Source organism: Ursus maritimus, unplaced genomic scaffold (assembly GCF_017311325.1).
Source record: "Ursus maritimus isolate PB19 unplaced genomic scaffold, ASM1731132v1 scaffold_7, whole genome shotgun sequence".
In the NCBI taxonomy this organism is placed as follows: Eukaryota; Metazoa; Chordata; class Mammalia; order Carnivora; family Ursidae; genus Ursus; species Ursus maritimus.
The window spans coordinates 8,985,413-8,990,883 of record NW_024426885.1 but is presented as its reverse complement, the minus strand read 5'-3'; the positions used below and the strand labels follow the sequence as shown (position 1 = coordinate 8,990,883).

The 5,471-nt window shown below is 48.2% G+C and overlaps 1 protein-coding gene across 1 annotated transcript in view; it reads left to right on the top strand.

Moving 5' to 3' along the window:
- The first annotated feature begins 4,046 nt into the window (after positions 1-4,046).
- Positions 4,047-5,471, top strand: part of PSTK (phosphoseryl-tRNA kinase) — an 18,199-nt gene continuing 16,774 nt past the window's right edge. The window contains exon 1 of the mRNA XM_040623921.1: positions 4,047-4,124. The gene's annotated coding sequence lies outside the window, so the exon portion shown is untranslated. The remainder of the gene's footprint in view (positions 4,125-5,471) is intronic.

The window sequence follows — 5,471 nt, the reverse complement described above, 5'->3', positions numbered from 1 at the left end:
AGCGTGCGCCCCGACGGCAGCTGGGCCCACCGCTGGAACTGTGCGCAGGCGCGGCGCGGGCGCGCGGGAACAGGGCGGTTTTTGCACGTGGGCCCGCGGACCTAGCCGGCGCTGTAGACGACGGTTGCCGGGCGGGCCGGGAGGGTCGGTCCAATGAGGAGAGTCCGTGGTCAGGTAGGAGTGGTGCGGTGGCTGCACGCGCCCCGAAGACCAGCTGCCGACACAGGCTCCCTTTTAGTTTTGTTGATTGTTTCCTTGGCTGTGCAGAAGCTTTTATCTTGATGAAGTCCCACTAGTTCGTTTTTGCTTTTGTTTCCCTGGCCTCCTGCAAGTTGCTCCAGCCAAGAGCTTTCTGCCTGTGTTCTCTTCTAGGATTTTGATGGTTTCCGGTCTCACATTTGGTCTTTCATCCATTTGAATTTATTTTTGTATATGGTGTAAGACAGTGGTCCAGCTTCACTCTTCTGCATGTCTATTTTCCCAACACCATTTGTTGAAGAGACTGTCTTTTTCCACTGCATAATCTTTCCTGCTTTGCTGAAAATTAGTTTACCATATATTCGTGGTCCATTTTGGGGTTTTCAATTCTGTTCCATTGATCTACGTGTCTGTTTTCTGCCAGTACCATTTTGTCTTGATGACTGCAGCTTTGTAGTGTAACTTGAAGTCTGGAATTGTGATGCCTCCAGCTTTGCTTTCTTTTTCAGGATTGTTTTGCTACTTGGGGTCTTTTGTGGTTCTGTACAAATTTTAGGATTGTTTGTTCTAGCTCTGTGAAAATGCTCATGGTATTTTGATAGGGATTGCATTACATGTATAGATTTCTTTGGGTAGCATAGACATTTTAACAAAGTTTGTTCTTCTAGTCGATGAGCATGGAATGTTTTTCCATTTCTTTGTGTCCTCTTCAATTTCCTTCATAAGTTTTCTACAGTTTTCAGAATATAGATCTTTTACCTCTTTGGTGAGGTTTATTTCTAGGTATCTTATGGTGTTTGGTGCTGGCCATCGCAATTTTAGAATATCACCCCAAAAGTAGCCCTGTATCCAGTGGCAGTCACTCCCCATCCCACCAACCCCCCCCCCGGCCCCAGACAATAACTAATCTACTTTCAGTCTCTATGGATTTGCCTATTCTGGACTATATATATATATAAATATTCCATATATATATATTCCATATATATATGGAATATATAAATATTCCATATATATATATTCATATATATATGAATCATACAACATATGATCCCCAACTTCTTTTGCATAGTATGTTTCAAGGTTCATGTGTGTTTCTATATGCTTTTTATGACCAATACTTCATTGTGTGGGTATACCATATTTTGTTTACATTCAGTGATGGGCGGTTGGGTTGTTTTTGTAACATTTTGGCTATTAGTAATGATCAACATTCATGTACATACCAGGAATTTTTTTTTTTTTTTTTGGTCCTCTACTTTATACATGAGGTAGTTTGAAAGAAATAAGGATTATCTAACCAAGGTCACTCATCTAGGCAACAAAACAGGGAGATTTGGGGCCTATGACTTCCAGCTCAGCAACTTTTCCCTAGGCTCCAGTGGTATCATTAAAGTTCACCTCTATGATATTTTTCATATTCATATTCATATTTTTCATTTTCATCAGTCCAAATCCTTTAAATTTTGGATGCTCTTCTCTAATTCCCTAATTCTTCCCTAACTTCCCTAATTCCCTTCTTTCTTGATATATTCCCTGTATCTTTCTTGATATAATGAAGCCAAAACTGCTTATAGCTTTCATGACACCATATTTTTATGTCAAGATAATCAGGAACAAAGTTGGACTAAGCATATTGCGAACCAACAGAAAACAAGTACAAATTATACAAAAACATTTGCAGTTGTCAAATTAGTTAAACCTAGTGATGACTTACCTTTATTTTACAAGCATCACTGGAGGACTCCAATTTTAAATATTTTTGTAGAAAATAATTTTGTGCTCACTAAAAACAAAACAGAATTTAAATTACTTTTACTTCTATTATTTTTATAGTTACATTTAAAAATGAATTGTTTCAAGTGAATAGACAAAGAAACAGCAGAACCAGCTATAAATGCAGAAAACAGACTGATGATTGCCAGAGGGATGGGCAAAATGGATGAAGGGGAATGAGAGACAGAGGCTTCCAGTTATGGAATTACTAAATAGTGGGAATAAAAGGTACAGTAGAATATAGTCAATGATATTGTAATAGCTTTATGCGGTATGGTAACAGATGATATTGTATTAGCAATAAGTCAATGATATTATAATAATATTGTATGCTAACAGATGTAGTTATACTCGTGCTGAGCATAGCATAACCTATAAAGATGCTGAATCACTATGCTGTACACCTGAAACTAATGTAATGATGTGCGTCAACTATACTCAAAGAATTTTTTTTTTTTCTAAGCCATTACTTAAATTCTGAGATTGAATTCGGGTAGAATCTTGGTAACAGAACCTAGAGAAAAATCAAACTATAACAAGCTGAGCGAACTGTGGGTTACATAGACTGGTGTGGGCACACTCTTGGGCCTGTGCACCATTTGTAATGGACTTACTTTCAGAAAAATGTGTTCAACGTTCCCGACTAGCTGCCAAATTACCTTTGGAAAACAGACCATTGTGTGTTCATGGAAGCTGGCAGGAATAGGGACCGACTGTAGTCTGTACAGTCAACAGTCTACCTGTACCACCCTCTACCCAGTCACCTCCCTCAATTAGCTCGAAATTTCCACATTAACAACAATGAGAAAGCTCAGACTCTCTCAAAGATCCCTTAAAGGGAGAAACTTCTACTCCTGCTGGTAGGTTTTTATCTTCTCCCCGAGTGCCCGGCATCAATGTCAGGCGAGTCAACAAATACCACAAAAGCTGGCAAAGTCACGGCTTGGCGAGAACACCTCGCGTTCACAGGTTACAAACCTGTTCTCGGGTCACCACAAGCGGTCTTGCCCCTACTGGTTCCACAGTACTCCTCTCCTAAGTATACTTCTCTTCTTGCTGAACTTAAAATGCCCACAGAAGCGATTTCTTCGCCTCCGTTAGTCACATGCAGGTATAGGAAGCAGGGCTTTTCACCGGGGCTGCTGAGGCTGCTCTTCAAAACCACCAGGTCTTGGCTGCAAAGAAAACCGTCCAACGTATTAATCGGTGTACTTGTCCGAACACCGCTCACAACCCTCTTATTAGGCCACGGGTCCTCCTTCTAACTCACTTCTTCATCTACCCCTGAGGTCCCCGCACCTTCCCAAGCACCCAACAAGCGCTCAATACAGATTGCCAAGCAAATGCACACTCCGGACACCGGGGCTCTGCCCTCTCCTGTTTCCTCGAATGCGGACGCGACCCCTGTAGTCGCTTCTCATTTCAACAGAAAAAGTTCCCTGGGCACCGACTGCGTGCACCAGAGTGGGAAACGAAAGACGCTCAGAGACCAAACGCCTATCTTTTCCATAACAAGCTGCTGGGACTCTGGACAGTCACATTTATTAAGGCGGACACGGGTGACAGGAGGCCTTCGCTGGTTCGTTTGTGCGGGGAGAGGAGGCGGACCCCGGTTCCGCCCGGCGGAGATGCGGGTCCCCGGCCAAGCCCCGCGCACGACACTCACCCCCCGGCCCGCCCTCCGACCCCGCCGACGCCGGTCCCGCACAGACCTGTCGCCAGCTGGAGCTCCCGGATGCCAGGCCCACACCCTCTCCCGCACGGCCCCCACCTGCCCTCCGGCGCCCCAGGAGCGCGACCGTCCCCAGCCCGGCCTCAGACCGCGGCCCGGCGCACCCGGGGCAGGAGGCGCCAGCGGTTCCTCCCAGTCAAGTCCCGGGCGCCGAGGTCAGCCCGGGTGAGATGGAGGCTGTGGGTCAGGGCTCCGCAGGCGTTATCCCAGGAAGAAGCAGCATCGGGCGGCAGCTCGTCCCGTCCTCGGCCCCAGTCTCCATTCTGCCGCCGCCAGCCCAGGCCGAGCCCGGAACCTCTCTTCCAGGGCTTGCGTTTCCGCAGGGCAGCGGGGAGGCGAAGACGCAGAGCGACTTCCGGCTCGGCAGGCTTCAAAAACGCAAGACCCGCCGCTCCTTGTCCAGTGGGAAGAAAACCAGGTACGGAGACACGCATGCGCGCGCGCCCAGCCGGCAGCTGCAGCAAGGCGCTTCAAACCTGCAGGAGAGAACTCGGGGCGGAGCGTGCGCCCCGACGGCAGCTGGCCACCGCTGAACTTGTGCGCAGGCGCGGCGCGGGCGCGCGGGAACAGAGCGGTTTTTGCGTGGGCCCGCGACACTAGCCGGCGCTGTAGACGACGGTTGCCGGGCGGGCCGGGAGGGTCGGTCCAATGAGGAGAGTCCGTGGTCAGGTAGGAGTGGTGCGGTGGCTGCACGCGCCCCGAAGACCAGCTGCCGACCGTCGCCGTGTCTGTAGTGGACGCCGCGCCTTTCCCGCCCACAGCAGCCGAGCGTGTCTGCGTGGCTGCCGGCAGCTTGGCTGTAGCAGGCGGAGGTTTGCACGTTGTCCCCGAGTCACAGTGGGGCCGCGGTGCGGGCCGGCCGTGGCCGTGTCAGTGACCCTCTGGCGCCAGGGCGGGACGGCGACGGCGGCCTTGGCGCTGGAGGGGAGGTGAGGGGGAGACGGGGCCCCAGAGGCGGCCGCCGTAGCCGTGGCCCGCACCCCTGGCCCTGTCAGGAGCAGCCTGTGAGTTGGGACTTGAAGGACTTTTAACGTTTGGGTCCCGAAAAGTGGAGCGGGTGGAACTTTCTAGTTGCCCCTCGGGATAGGAAGATAACTGGTGCTTCCGCACCACCTCCACCCATCCTTTTCCTGGAAAGGCTCATACAGATGAGTTTTTTATCTTTTGAAAGAAAAAAGGAAACTGGATCACAGATAAGTTCCAGAGTCCTTAAATGTCAAGGTCCTAGGACTTTTACGAAGATTTTCAGTGTTCCTGATTCATCCTAGGTCGTCTACATCAGTGTTTCTATTCTATATATCCTGCTTCCTGTGGTCATAAATTTTCATTCATGTTAACATTTTGGGGAGGCCAAAGGAAAATACACTTTTCTTCAAAAACACCAATCTTCAATTTAAGGAGGGAGATCAGTGTTACCAGCTGGATTTTGACTTCCTTAAATAGGCTGAATGACCAGGAGTCAAAAAAGTAAAGACTCCTATGGTTTACCCTTCTTTCACTCCCATGCATTCAATAAATCATCAGGTCTTGGTTTTCTTAAAGGAAGCCTTTCTCATTTTTTTCATTTCTGGGTCTTCTGTTTTCAAGCACTAGCTTTCATCTGAACAATTCCCAGAATTTCTTTACTGTCCTAAGCTTTCATTGTCATAACCTCCATTCCATCTTCTGCACTGCCCTCTGCTCCTTCTAGTGTTTGATGTCATCGTCACCTTTACTGCTTAGCATGACATACAAAGCCCTTTGTACTGTGACTCTTGCCTGCCTC